The sequence below is a fragment of the Triturus cristatus genome, chromosome 6, assembly GCF_964204655.1.
Source record: "Triturus cristatus chromosome 6, aTriCri1.1, whole genome shotgun sequence".
NCBI classification, from domain to species: Eukaryota; Metazoa; Chordata; class Amphibia; order Caudata; family Salamandridae; genus Triturus; species Triturus cristatus.
The window spans coordinates 380,618,904-380,634,941 of record NC_140589.1 but is presented as its reverse complement, the minus strand read 5'-3'; positions in this window follow the sequence as shown (position 1 = coordinate 380,634,941).

Below are 16,038 nucleotides of genomic sequence, written 5' to 3'. Positions count from 1 at the left end.
GATGTCCCCCGCATCCAACGTACGACCGCCGGCGGCAGATCCTTCTCTTACCTCTCCGCCAAAACCTGGAACACCCTCCCAACCCACCTACGACAGACCCAAGACCTACTCGCCTTCAGAAGACTCCTCAAGACCTGGCTCTTCGAGCAGTAGCGGCACCCCCCCCCACCCCTCAGCGCCTTGAGACCCTCACGGGTAAGTAGTGCGCTTTACAAGTACAGTGATTGATTGATTGATGATAGCTCATAGGCTTCTGTGAGCTGTCAGTTTATAGAAGAGTGGAAATCATCTGCTAATGTGCAAAAGTTGTATTTTGTAAAACAATTGTACATACATGGATACATGGATATATTTGCAAAAGAAGCACAGCATAACTGCTTCACAAGTTGCTCTTTCCAAAGAGTTATACCTCAGTAGGCATCTTACAACTGTGTATGTGTCCATCCTATGCTCACATCTAAAAGTAATGCAAAATTGCAGATAAACAAGCACCACATGAGCTTTTACCATCCTTACTATCCTTTGCAGATTATAAATTTTCCAGGAATTTGTCTTTACACCTGTTTCTTGTTCTTAAGATGTATCAGTTTTTTTTCAAAGTGTCCCTATTATTTCAATCAGGTCCCTCTTGCACGATTAAAGTATAAATCTTGCAATACATTTCTAAAATCAATACACACTCAACTTTCGATCAGGGATACATGGAAATTTCAAATTTCTTTCAATTACAAACTGAGCCATAGGAAGGTATTTTTAGCCCTGTCTTTCTTTTTGTGATTAGTACACTATCATTACATGACATGTGTAAGAATCTCTTTTGCTCCTAGACAATGTTATGTGCACCTTAACGGCCCCAATATATTATGAAAATGCCTCCCACTAAACAGTGCAAGATGCCCTCCTTTTCCTTGCTGTATCTTACTTTTAATCCGCTCTGCAATAACGGAGACCTCTCCCAACCACTGCAATTTGGGATGAATGTGTTTGGGGTGTGCTAATTGCCACAAAAATCCCTTTCAACAGAGAAATGTTTTTGTTGCCACTAGTCCAAGGTGCAGGTTGGTTTTCTGAAACAGAAAAACTCAGTGTCTCTGACATGCGGGCAGTTTTTTCTTTTCTGCGAGCAACTGCCATGCTTCACATGGCGGTCCTGGGCAGGGAAATCTAGTGATGGTTACCCTGCCCTATAAAAAGGGTGGGGTGATCGACATTGTGGCATAGCAGCCAAGTGGCAAACAAGTCTTCGGGCTACTAGTAGAACCAGCTGACGCCCCGCTAGTGGTGCACAGCAATTCCCGTACGTCTACACGGGGGAAGGACAAGGTTATCATATAGGACATCTTCATCCTTATCTAAATGCAGAGGAAAAATTGCAAGAACATTCTTGCATTTTGATCCTAATGGCCCCATTGAGCTCCATTAGTATTTTAAAAGACTGATGTGGTCTAGTGAGATCTTTTTCCCTTGACAACCGGATTTAGCATGCCCTCCCATAATCTGTCAGGCTATCCCTGAGGACAACATGTCTGCACTCTTCTTAGCTCGCCCTTTACTCTTCTAATACCAAGAATGCGCTTTTCCCTGAGGTAGCTGCACTCTTGAATGTGTTCAGTGGTGCAGCATCTCTTTAGGTTGTATATTATCACCATGCCTTTGCTTACTAGAGTCTCACCTACAAATTCCGCAGATAAGGCTGAATAAAAATAAATCGAATTGCATTTCTTCTCTGCAGCTCTCCGTGTTAAAGGCACTCAGCAGCGTGGTTAGCTCAGTTGTCACATAATGATCATTTCGTGAGAGAAACAAATGATGTGTAATAAATGTTGCACGGTAAGATTACTACCTGCGACTCAAGGTGTGTGATGGTGTGTAAAGTATTTAATGTTGTGTGGTTCAAATGCAGTGCTGTGTGACAGCGTGCATATGGTTCCGCATTTACTGGGTCAGCTCAGCGGACTATGCCGCTTGAAGACGCTTTTACAGTCCCTGAAAGAAGAGCTTCTGTAAAAATTGAAATAGCTCTCACTGATAAATTGGTTATTTTCAAAGAATGATTGACACAGGTCCTACACTGATTCCGAAACTGGCCTTTGCAGCCAGAAGAGATAAAAGAACATACATGCCTAATCTGAGAAAGGAATGTAATCAATTTGGTGACCAGCGAACGACAAATGCATTTCTATGGACAAGACTATTCTCTGTCAACCTCTTGGGTCAACACATTACCCAAGACTCATTGTTACAGGATAACGGAGCAGCAGCGATGTGTGGGAAAAGAAATGACTGGCTGATAAGACACTACGGATCAGATTCACCAGCCTTCACGCAAGGTAACGCTGCCTGCGAACTAGTTGTATTACATTGTGTGAAGACCCTCCAGCAGCACAGCATCAGATTTACAATGTTTGTATTGCCAAAGGCATTATCGGTGATGCACAGGCACATAGCACGACACTCGTGGGATGTGAGTGCTGCACCAAAAAGCGGTATGCCATGGCTAACTGCTTAAAAGGTACCAATATCAGCGCAATTGGGTGTGAATTTTGTAATTTTGTTTTTTTACAGGAGGCATACCCTTGGGTATAAATTGTTCGCATATGGCCGGCGAGGTGTAAATTGCATAATTATTAGTCATGTTCACAATAAAATACACGTAGGACACATTGAACATTAAATTGCTAATGCCTTTTGCCCTATGTTTGCTCCTGGCTTCATTCAGCATTACTTTTTCATGCAATGGTCACAGGCGCTGCTTTGAGTGCTTTTAGTAAACATAGGTTTGGATTGAGGCCTATGGGTGTGTGTGCTGTTCTGGCCCCATCAAACCTACTTTTCATACATAATCAGGTATTTGGAGCTGTGTGGTACAATGCATTTATATGAAGCACATCAATTTTCAGCCCAAAAAGCTTTTTTCCCCTAGATGTTTGTTGATGCTGCAGTTTGCGCTGCTTTCTGTGAGTACCCCTGCTAAATATTAAATCAGGACTCCTGGAAGCCCACAAAACCATGTCAAACCTGTGAATAGAGACTATTCGGGACACTGCACTTATGACAAAAGGGGGGAGGGATCACTCTCCAATAGGTGGTTTTGAAATACACCTTGGCAATCCTTAACTATTGTAGAGTAGGAGAACCTACCTTCATTGGCTCGGCCGTGCAGGCATGACCGTCCGCTCCTATGCTCTCAATTGTTCTGAGGCAGCCACGCCAGAGACACACCCTCTCCACGATGACGCTACACGGGCGGCATCTTCGTCTTCATCTCTCTGACTCACACGAGCCGGTCCCCATACATTGTAACCAACAGAGACAGGGCCAGTCGCAGATAGCACCACAAGGCTTTCTCTGTAGGAGCATTAATTGCCCAAATAGGCAGGCAGCATTGAAAACATGAAATATTCTGAATGTTCTCATTCAGCCGCAATGTTAACCAGCCCTATTACTATTCCACTCGTTTAGGGATCCTCACATTGAAGATATCCCATTCTCTACTCTCTCCAACTATACAAGGTCGGCTGCTTTCAGTAACTCTTTAAAGGTGAGCCAACCTCCTTCTCAATCATGTGGAAGAGTAGGTCGCACACCGCTCGTCACACCAGCAAGTTGCCCCAAAGGACTGTGGGAAATGTAGTGGCGACGGCGGGTACGCCTATGCCACGAAATGTAAAAAGAACAGTATATGTTGCGTTAGCCATCCCTGGACACGTGTTTCGAGGTAGTTGCCTCTCGTCAGCAGGGAGCAGGTCAGTGTAAGGGGTGCCGTGTGGACTGCCAAAATGTAATTAAAAGCAGGTCAAGTACCTCTCCTGGCACGCAGGTGCAGACCAAGGCTCGTCAGCCCGTTAGCTCCAAGAAGCCGTTTAAATTGTGGAAGAGTAGGTCGCACACCGCTGGTCACACCAGCAAGTTGCCCCAAATCCCCTGGGTGTCTCGTTTTCAGAAATGTGTGGGTTTGGTAGGTTTCCCTTGATGGCCACTGAGCACAGGGCCAAAAACCCAGGTGACCACCCTTGCAAAGTCAGGTCATTTTGTGATAGGCAATTTTGACGTCGCCTCAATACGTTTTGGGCCCTTGCATGTTGCTGGTACTTGGGCCTCCCACACGAGTGAGGCACCATTTTTATCGGGAAACCCGGGGGAACGCTGGGTGGTAGGGAATTTGTGTCAGCCCGATGATGCCATATCTTTCCCACAGAAAAAGTGTGGAAAAACTTATTTTTTCAGCTAGCCATACCTCCCTAGAATCCCCCGGGTGTCTAGTTTTGAAAACTGTATAGGTTTGCTAGGTTTCCTTAGGTGTCGGCAGAGCTAGGGTTCAAAAACTACAGCTAGGCACTTTGCAAAAAAAGGGTAATTTTTCACTCTGAAAATGTGGTGTATCCACCTTGTGTTTTGGGCCATTTCCTGTCGCAGGCACTAGGCCTACCCACACAAGTGAGGTATCATTTTTCTTGGAAGACTTTGGGAAACATGGGGTGGGTGGAATTTTGTGGATCCACGCAGATTCCAGAACTTTCCACCACAGAAATGTGAGGAAAAATGTTTTTGGGGACAATTTTTTAGGTTTGTAAGGGATTCTGGGTAACAGAACCTTGTGAAAGCCAGGCAAGTCACCCCATCCTGGATTCCCCTGTGTGTCTAGTTTTCAAACATGTATAGGTTTGCTAGGTTTCCCTAGGTGCCGGCAGAGCTAGGGTTCAAAAACTGCAGCTAGGCACTTTGCAAAAAAAGGGTAATTTTTCACTCTGAAAATGTGGTGTGTCCCACCTTGCGTTTTGGGCCGTTTCCTGTCGCAGGCACTAGGCCTACCCACTCAAGTGAGGTACCATTTTTCTTGGGAGACTTAGGGGAATTCAGAATTGTAGAGCAACTGTTATGACCTATTGTCTTTCGATGCATTTCTGCCTTACAAATGAAAGACAATGTGTAAAAAAGAATTCATTTTGAAAAATGACCGATAATTCTCATGCTAGTATGGGTACGCCCGATTTCGGAAATGTGCAAAAATCTACTGTTTCTAAACTCTATATTTTGTTCCCATTTCAGAAATACATAGGTGTCTTTCATACCAATTTTTCCATGTATACATTTTCCCAAAATAATTGCTATAGACCCGGTACATAATAAAAAACCATTGCAAAATGCTGCTCAGTTATTGGCTCTGGGTCCGTCGGGTTCTTGTTGAACCTACAAGTCCTATATATCCCCACAACCAGAAAGGTCCAGCAAATGTAATGGTATATTGCTGTCATACAGCTGTAATAATAAGAAGAAGTTACAGGTCAAAACGTTGACACAAATTCCTGTTTTTATCAACTAATTTTCTATTTTTCCTACATTTAAATGTTAGTTTCTATGAAGAAACCTTGAAGGATCTACACAAATGACCTCTTGCTGAATTCAGAATTTTGTCAACTTTTTCAAAATGTATAGCTCTCCAGGATCCATTATTGCTTTCATACCCATTTCTACCATTAACTGGAAGGAGGTTGAAAGCACAAAAAATAGTCAAAATAGGCCATGTCCCCTTTTTTGATACCATTTGCAGGGAAGAAACCAGACGCTTTCATCTGGTGCCCTTTATTCAAATGTTTCCAAAAACAAACAAAATTTAGCTGTATTTTGGCTAATTTCTGGTTCCCCTCCAGGGGAATCCACCAACCTTGGGTACCTTTTGAATCGCCATGATGTTGGAAAAAAAGGGCATACATTTGGCGTGGATACCTTATGTGGTCAAAATGTTACAGGGGCCTAAGAGCAAACTACCCCAAATAGCTAAAAAAAGGCTTAGCACGGAAGGGGGGGGGGGGGGAGGCCTAGCAGCGAAGGGGTTAAACGCTCAGGGATGTACATCACTACCGCATGTGAAGAAAGTCAGCGCCTGTCTGGAAACAACTGAGACAAGCAGAGATAGTCATATGAAAGTAGTGATTTAGTTTGTCTGGTGAGAGGAATGCTCTATGTGTGATGTATATTTGTATGAGACGAAATTTGGAGTTTCTCGGTATGCACGTGGAATTAGCAAGTATGGTCTCCCACTCACAATCTGTCCATGGATTTCCCCTGTCTTCTTCCCATTTCATTACAAGAAAGGGTAAACCCAACTGTCAGTGGGACCTGGGTAAGGAACAGTATAATGCACAAGTGGTCCCAGTACATGAAAATTTCAACAGAAAACACAATATATACACAAATTAGGTAGCAAATTCAAGACAACCACGTTATATGTTTAGTGAACAGTGTTGTTTAATCACACTGAACAAACACTATAAAAATATAGGCAACTATTGTACATAAACAATAAGTGCCCAGAAAAGAGGGAAAAAGGAAACATTTTGAAAATAATTGGTGAAGGTTGAGTGATTTATGTGGGGATAAAGAGTGTGCATAGAGGGACAGAGTATTGTGCCAAACACATACTCAAAGATAATTTCAAAACAAAGCCGATCATTTAGATCATTGATTCAACATATTGCCCATTTTTACATAGCCATGTTCCCAAGGGGAATCCCACAGCGAAACAATCACTGTCGGTTGCACTGGCAATGAAAAAAGTGTCAATGTTTCGACCCCTGAAAGAATGTCGGTTCCTGACTTTCTTACAATGGGGTCTTCTTCAGGACAGTGGTGGAAAGGGGGGGGGGTGGTGGAAAGGGGGGGGGGGGTGGGCACCATACACAGCCCTATGTTGAAATTTTCATGTACTGGGACCACTTTTGCATTATATTCTTCCCATTTCAAGCGCAGGGTTGTCAGTGGTTTTATTGTGTGTGTGAGCTATGACTCTATTAACCAATGTATTATATGTGATCCATTACCCATCACGTGTACGTACTGTATCAAACGATGCATCTTTGGCTCCGCACTAATGTCTCCGTAGGCCGCTGTGAGAGCTCTCTTGGTGGAGGTGTGCAGCAAGAATTGAACCGCTGGTAGGCCATAGTCCTCCGCAAGGGTTTCAAACAGGACCAATGCTCCATCAACATACAAGTCTCCCAATGTTGGCAACTCAGCTGCATGTCAGTGTGTAAGTGTGCCAATGTGAGTGCCTAGTTGTCCTGTGGGGGTCCCCAGAAGTGGAAGTATGGGGGCGTACGGCACTGCCTGTCTGGTGAGATACAGAATTCTCCTATAACAGTGTTGGGCCAATTTTAGACAAGCCTGCGAGGGGCACGTAGGTCAGGCGATCGGTTGGAACAGATGATATATCTGGGACTGGGCAAAACTATTTACTTTAATGACTAATTCTACACAGAAAGGTCTAAGAAACTAAAAAACCTTCCTAAGAATGAGTTCCATGTGAACCTCTGTCCCAAGGATAACTTGATATCTCTGTTCACATGGACATAATTGTCGCTCTTGTTTTTGTTCTCAGCATGGCCAAAGGCCATGCACAGTGGGGGGGGTTTGACTGTCCGTAGGTGCTGGGCACGTGGCCGGGCATCAAGCCAGGCCATGTGGCCAACCATCTGCTATGCACAACAAGCCACCTGTGGGAGACTGAATGCAGGCCTTCGCCCTCCAGCCAACCCAACACTGTGCATGGCCTAGGCTGAGATTGGGTTCAGGGACTCAAGCCCAGCAGCCAACCCCATATTGCGGGAGGCAGAAGGCCTTGTGTAGTGGGAGGATGTCCACCTGCTCATGTTTATGCATTGACTGGCTACCGGCCAGGCCCTTTGCCCAACCGGATGATGGGAACGTTAAGAGGCCTATTTCTGCTATTAAAGGCCCACTCTCTTTTCACAATATTATAAGATACTGGGGTAACCCAAATATAAACCCATACGACCTGGGTAACATGCAGTGCGTAAAGCAGTATGGTCTTACTGGTGCGCAGTCAAAGGAAGGTGCAACGTATAGTTTACACTGTAGCGAGTGAAGAAACAAAAAACACAATAAATGAATCACACTCAATGTTGAGTCAAGCACTTTAGTTAAATTTTCTATATCAAAAAAAATTGTTAATAATGCACTGGCAAAAGAAACATCAAATTCATTGTAAAACGGTTGCTCCAAAAAGAAAGAAGAGAGAGGTGTTTCAAGTAGTGCTCAAGTGCACAGGGATAAGGAAGAAAAGTAAAGAGGAGATTAATATTAAAAGTAATCCTAGTTCAATAGCCATGGCAATGAGGGAATCCAGTTCAACTAAGGCCAAATAGCCTGTCTGAGAATTTTGTACAGTTTCTTATTTCAACCTATTCAGACCTGGGTGGTGTATGAATGGATCAACCACCCCACATAGGTATCGACAATCAGTCCAGGCTTGGTAGTTTCAAAGTGTCGACGTTTCGACCCGACTGTTGCATGAGGTGAGTTGAATCCTAGCATGGGGATCTTCATCAGGACAGTAACAAGCACGGTAAGTAGTAGGGTAACCTAAAGGAGGACACACTGCATTATTTCTAAAGTTGGCCTCATTAAAAACAATCACATCACCAATCGGTGGAAAGGAAATACTGACCTTACAATGGTGTAGCTGCCGTGTGGTGTGAGAGGTGTGGATTCAATGTACATCCTCCCCATCCAAATTCCAAGGATTATGGTGGGATCTTTAAAGTCTCAATCTGTGATTAGAATGAAGGAAAGTGTGACCTTGAGTTGCCATTGAAGCGTATAAAAATAGTTGGTTGAGCGTGTCAAAAAAGGGGAAGGGGCTTACCTTCCCATGTCGGTGTTCCCTGGCAGATTCAATGTGATCAACAGGCCATACATTCAAGGGTGGTAACTGTAAGGTAAGAGGGTAATTCGACGACTGAGGGGTCAAGTGAGAACAATTATTCCAGGCCTTGCGACCCCCAGCACTTATCTAGATGTTGCTTTGCTAATCAGCGAAATACCTTCTAACTGGCCACATCCAAAATAAGGAAATGAATTCCTTATGGGGCCATGTCTCGGTGAAAAAAACGGTCTGAAAGCTGAAAATGTGAAAGGAGGGTCTAGATTAGAGTCCATCTCTAAAGGAGAAGTAAGTTCAGTCAGGGCGCTGAGCCCACGTGTGTGTTTACCTTGTCTGCAGCGCTGAGTAGACTGACAGGACAAACACCAATGGCAGTGAGTTCAGGAGGTTAAAACGTGCTAGGAAAACTTGCAACGTGCACGTTCTCTCCGATACATAAGAGTGTAGTCTTTCTTCACTTACAAAATATTTGAGTGTACAAAGGTACACGAGGAAGGATTTAAAAAACAAAAACAACTGAAAAGACAATAGTTGGTGATGACTCAAGAAGCCTGAGGGTCATATATTGAAAAAGGGCGAGTAACGTGAATTAATGAATAATAAGAATGGAATTCATAGAGGGCAAACAGAGAATGAGAGGAACAGAAGACACGCCATGTGGAGAATCACATAGTGACTCAGATCCATAATACATTTAGTTAAAATTATGCAATCACAGAAGAAGGTTGCTTAAAAACATTATCATAGAGTTATAAGCAACAGTACATTATGAATTTCCATTCAGCTAACATACGTGTACAAAGCTTGCTGACTGGATGATATATTAATTCAATGGTAAAGAAGGCTATATAGGTGGGGGTTAACCAGAGCCGAGTAGTGGTGACCCTATAGTGTTATAGTATTGCAGCCTGTCTAGAAACCTCCTCATATTCATTGAGCCCCCTGGCTACAGTATCCAAGTTATGTGTCCATTTTCTTGCACTTCCTTAGATTTAATATGTTTTGGAAATGTCCTCCTCTGCGATTGGCTGTAACCTTTTCAATCACCATATATTTCAAGCTCTCCGCAGGGTGTTCAGATGTATTAATGTGTTCAACAAGGGGGGACACCCTGTATTTAAAATCTTATCCTGCTACAGTGTTGGAGTATGCAAGCCAACCTTCTGACAGGTCTGGCCATCATAGAAGAAGTCCCATGGGCATCATTTATATAGATAACATCAGTGCTGTTACAGTTGGTGTGGTCCTTAAGTTGGTATGTGTGGTTGTCATGTGTGAATGATTTGGCCTCTATTGTTCAATTACAGGCTTTACAGAGGACACACTTGAAATGTGCTATAATCTGCGGAAGGTTCCACTGTGTCAAAAGGGTCGTCTTAGGTGGTTCCCACAAGAAGGATCTCCATCATGGTCTTAAACACTCTTGCCTTTTTTAAAGGCATGCATGGGTGCCTCTGGTGTCTCAACTTAGTCTGTAACCAGTGACCAATGTCTATTGATGATTTTTTAATTCATTGCTGTGTGTGCAGAACATAGTTACACATTTCATTCTATCATGTGATCATCTGAGGAATATCCCATAAGGCCAATTGTGCCTCAGCCCCCTGCGATGATGGCTAGTGTAACATAGCAGTGTATTCCTCTCACTTTTCTTCCTATATAGATTGGTATGGAGGAGACCATTGTCTTCTATTATGGTTATGTCTAGAAAATGCATGCCCTTTTTGCTGTAATCCAAAGAGAACTGTTTATCATTAGATCTTAGATTCAGCCAGTTATGGAAACTTAACAGTGCTCGTTCTGGACCTGTCCATATTAAAAATACATCGTCAATGAACAGTTTCCTTAAGCCCAAGTTGTTAATGTAGGGGTTATCTGTGTTGAATAGGTGACTTCTCTCAAAGTGATCCATATATAGAATTGCTACATCCAGTGCAAATCCTGCAACCATAAGCACACCCTACTTCTGTATGTAATAGTTCCCCTGGCAAATGAAGAAATTCTTGGTCTGGGCGATCTCAAGGAGTTTGATTATGAAATCTGTTGGAACCTGCATATGTCTTGGTCTTTTATCAAAAAGTTTGCTAATAACCTCCAAGGCCAATTCCTGAGGGATGCTAGAATATAAGGAGGTTACATCCATTGAGACAAGAATTTGTTCGGATGGGTTAAATGCCAAACGATCCACCAGTTTGATTGTTTCCAAGGTATCACGTATGTAGACTACTGTGGATTCGGCAAAAGGTTTCAAAAAGATATCCACATATTTGCAGAGCGGTTCTAATATCGATCTGCATCCAGATATGATGGGCCTACCAGGTGGTATCTCCATGTTTTTGTGGATCTTGGGTAAGGTGTAGATTGTAGGCAACCTTTGTTGTATTTTGTTCAGGAATTTGTGTCCTAGTTCAATGAGGAAACCCCTCTCACACCCTCTTGTCAGTAATTCTCTTGATGGCTTCTGATATCTCTTTAGTTGGATCCCCCTTAGTAGACAATAATTGGTTTCAACCTCCAATTGTGAGAGAATCTCTGTCTTGTAGTCCACTGTGTTCTGTACTAATATGGCTCCGCCCTTATCGGCTGACTTGATCACAAGATTGATGTTTTTCTTCAAAGACTCCAAAGCTTCACGTTCTTTTTTGGTTATAATATATTTAACATAATCCTTTTTGGAGACCAGATTGAGCACATCCCTTAGAAGTACTTACTCAAAAGCCAGAATTTTGTCAGGCATGAGACTCGACGGAGGTGTGAAAGTCGAGGGAGGCCTTAATCCTGTATTGGAAAAATGGGGTCTAGATGGGATCTTATTGAAATATTGTCTCAACCATACTTTACGGAAGAACTGATGGAGTTCCATCTTAAGGATGAAGACATCAGGGCGTGCTGTGGGTACAAATGACAGGCCTTTATTCAGTATGCATCCCTCATCCAGAGTCAAGGAATAGTCTGAGAGATTTACAATGTGATTCATAGCGGCAAGGTTTCTGTTGAGAGGGTTACAGTCAAGAAGATTGACAGTGAAATTTGGACGATCACTTCTGGGATTCATTATACACGCAGGATTCCTGTCAAGTTGATCTCCTACCATCTGTAATTGTTATGGTTGTAGGTACAAGAGCCAGCATTCCTTCTATTCTTCCCCCTATTTTCTATAATGGTGTGACCGGAGAAAGAATGTGGATGCAGGCAAGGAACTACAACTCCCAGAAACCCTGGGAACACGTGTCCCAAGTAATATTCTGAACCTGTGGAACGGCTATATAATGCCTGCCAAAGCAGAGGAAGGGGCTTGACAATTCTATCTACTTGGATTTATCGTTGGAATTTGCCTTCCTGAGCGATCAGGCGGCTCGCATTTTCTTTGTGCTATTATTTTCTTCGTGGCTCAGCATGTGAGCAGTGACTGCACGCTTCATCCCATGGGTGTACTTTTTCCATTTGTAAACGGCAACGATTGAGGTTGGAAGCCGCCCCATGGCTTCACTTTGATTTCACCAGCGGGGGGTGGTACTCCCCGCAGAGATTCCTGTTGGCAGATTTCAGCGGGTTTCTGAGGAGATGCTACCACCTCCCCAACATGGTAAGGATACTAGTGGCAAGTGGCTGGGGCCGTGGTTTAGCGAGGCGTCATAAAAGAAAATACAAGGATGACCTCTTCAGTGATATCGGTGAAGGGAGTACGCCGTCTTCATCGTTACACTCTGGATTGTTTTCGCAGCTGTTCTATTAGGACTGCAGGGCGTTATTTGGACGTGTTCTCACCACTTCCAGAGTGTGAGGCTTTGGAGAGTGTGGTGCCAAGTACAGCAGTCACGTAACATTTGTTTATTTATTTTTTGATGCTGGTTACACGAGCGTGCTGATTCTAAGTCTTTTATTTTGCTTGTCTGATGCAGCTATAGCATTGTTATTTCAAAGGGCATTTGCATGGATGTTTCCCTCAGTATAACTGCTATTGAAAGACATCATTTAATTTATGTTTTGAGCTCAACCAGGATTTGCATATTAGACTCCTAGTATTTGAGAGACAGAACTACTTCTTGAATGTCTTATGCTTTTGTGTGAAGTGAGTAAGTTGACTCTTAATCATACCCTAATTATAGAGTAATGCAAATTGTCTGTTCCTTATCAATGTTGTCTCTTTTCTATCCTTCTGCAGATATAACGACATAAAGGGGAACAATTTCCAGAGCACTTGCCACGCTGTAAAGAACGCTGCAGAAGAAGCTTCTTGATTTGCTGTGGCAGCTTGTTTATTATTTTATCCTATTCCCTTTTTCCCTGAGATGTAACTTTTCGAGATAGCTTGTACTAAATGCTCTTGAGAGGTATTGCAAAGGGGAATTAGAACAATAGCTTCACATCGCCCCTGCTGGGTAACGATACAGGTTAGTGGTATCTCATTGACTACTTTTCAGCCCTGACAGTAATGTTGTCGTCATGTTTGGATCTCGCCATGAGACTCCTGGGGGAACCGTACCTGTTTCTTCTCCCTATTCCTGTGCATCCCCCATCCTTCCCGTGGTCCATTGTTGACCCCTTCCACTGTCCATCCCCTAAAAAAGCCCCCTGCTGGGGTCCCTGCTAGCTGTAGGTCTGTTCAAAATTGCCTGAGCTAGTCCCCGGTCTTTCTGTTTCACTTTCGGAGCTACTATCAAAGGATGAGTTTGAGAAGGTTGTGTATCTCCTGTACCCCCCTCTACCTCTATTGGTATATCGGCCTTGATTATCTTGTTTGTAATAATCCTAGTGTAGGCATGGGTAGGTAACTTTTTTATCATATCTGATATCCTTAGCTAGTCTGTCAAGTTTATTGTTCTGTGTTGTAAATTCAAAATCCTTTATATACATTCTAAAGCCTCCTTAGCATTAATTAAGGCCCTGTCATCTGCAAATTCCCTTTTCAAGTCACTTATTTCCTTTATGAGTTTCTAGACCTTTTTGAGGGCTGACTCAATGTCCAAGATTATCAAGTGCCTGGAGCTGTTGTTTGCCGTGAATTTTGGATTTTCCATAAATATCTTTACCTGTAACCCTATCTGGATGATATTGTCCTGTAAATATTTTGCAAGTACGTGACCATGGAGTCATGTGCGTATTAGCTTTTTCTCTAGTCTTTCAACCTTGCTAATTTTATCATTCAGTGTTAAGTCAATATTGGTAGTAGTGCTATTCAAAAAGTTTGAACAGACCTGCCCTCCAATCAATTGATTTATGTAGTTTACACTATACAATAGAGTGTCTCTTTCTGACATGGTATCAATTATAGATTTCTCTATTTTGGCACAGATTAGTACACAAACTTGACATCAAGAATCCACATTTGACAAACAACACACAACATGAAATTAAGCATTAAGCAGACACAGTCTACGTGTTAAATTCAACAAATATAGACCCATGATTAAATCATAAAAAAATACCATCGCAGATATGCGCCTGCTCTGATACAATATTACAGGATACTGGGGTAACCCCAATATGAACCCATAGGACCTGGGTAACATGTAGTACGTAAAACATTATGGTCCTACTGGTACGCAGTCAAAGGAAGGTGAAACATATAGTTTACACTGTAGGCGAGCACAAAAACAAAAAAACACAATAAATGAATCACACTCAATGTTGCGTCAAACACTTAAGTTAAATTTTATATATAAAAAAAAAGTTAATAATGCTTTGGCAAAAGAAACATCAAATTCATTGTAAAATGGTCGCTCCAAAAAGAGAGAAGAGAGAGGTGTTTCAAGTGGTGGTCAAGTGCACAGTGATACGGATGAGAAGTAAAGTGGAGATTAATATTCAAAGTAATCCTAGTTCCATAGCTATGGCAATGAGGGAATCCGACCTATGTTAGCTGAATGGAAATTAATGATGTACTGTTGCTTATATATCTATAACAATGTTCTCAAGCAACCTTCTTCTGTGATTGCATAATTTGAACTAAATGTAATTCTGTATATGAGCCATTATGTGATTCACCGCATGGAATGGCTTTTGTTCCTCTCTGTCATTCGCTGTTTGCTCTCTATGAGTTTCATTAATTTACGTTACTTCTCCTTTTTAAATCATTGACCCTCGGGCTTCTTGAGTCATCACCAACTATTGTCTTTTCACTTGTACCTTTGTACACTCAAATATTTTGTAAGTGAAGAAAGGCTACTCTATTCTGTTGATGGAGCAGGGTTTTGCAAAAAAGAAACCGGCTCGGATTGACACCCCCGTAATATATACTAACTGTGTGCAGTGAAAACTAACATCCAAATCACATGAAATACACGGGAAACCGCTTTGCGCATGCGTGCACTAATGTGAACTGATGAAGAATTAGGCCGCATTTTACATTGCGCTTCGAAAGAAACAAAATTAATGCATGACTAGGCCACATTTCGCATCTTGCTTTAAAAATAATAATCAGTAATGCTGCTTTTTGCTTTAAGCTTTGCTAAGAAAAATATTAACATGGGATAGTGCAAAGGTGGGTGGTAAACAGTGAAAAGTGCATTTCCATGTAATTAATGAATGCTTATGTTTTATTCGTCATAGTGTCCCGAATGGGACTGCATTTTCCTAAAATTGACATGATAGATGAGGGGCTTGAGAAAGCATGAATAGCCCGATAAATAGACAGAAAAGCTGAGCACTGCAGAAAAACATGAAAAAAAAGTCAAGGTTGATCGGCTACGGGAAAACATTGTTTGTCTGCCAAAAGATGAGACTGGCCGTGGGACCCAAGACTTCTTCCGCGGACGTAGCTGAGAGACTTATGTGAAACGATTAAAAAGTTACAAGTATTAAAATGAATGAAAGAGTCAAGAATCATGTCATGTAAAAAGATGTAAAACAATGAGCTACAGAATTTTGAATGTGATCATGCTGGTGTGATTGAACACCCTCTAAACCATCCAATAGGAGAATCCGTTTCATAAATTGTTTCAATTAATGTGGGTTGGACATGTATGGTTTAGGGTATATCTGGGGTACCTTTTAGGGGTGTGATTAGTAGGTCATCTGGAGAGGAGAGAGAGGGGTGATTCGTCACTGTCCGTCGGTTTTCAGAGAGGCCTTGCTGTTTCTGTCCCTTTCCCGTTCCTGAGTCCTGAAATCTTTCTTCCCAGTCTCTTTTTCAGGGGACCCCTACTACCTCCTTTGCCAGGGAGGTGGTATTTCTCTGATCCTTTGGGTTAGTATTAACTTCATGACTCGTATTTTGCATAAACATTTGCAAATGTATTTTTGTCTCTGAAACTTATGTCTTTTCATCTATCCCCTCCGTCATATGTATATTGTTTCACATTATTTTGCTGAAACTTATGTCTCTTCATCTTTACAGTCCTTCATATGCATAT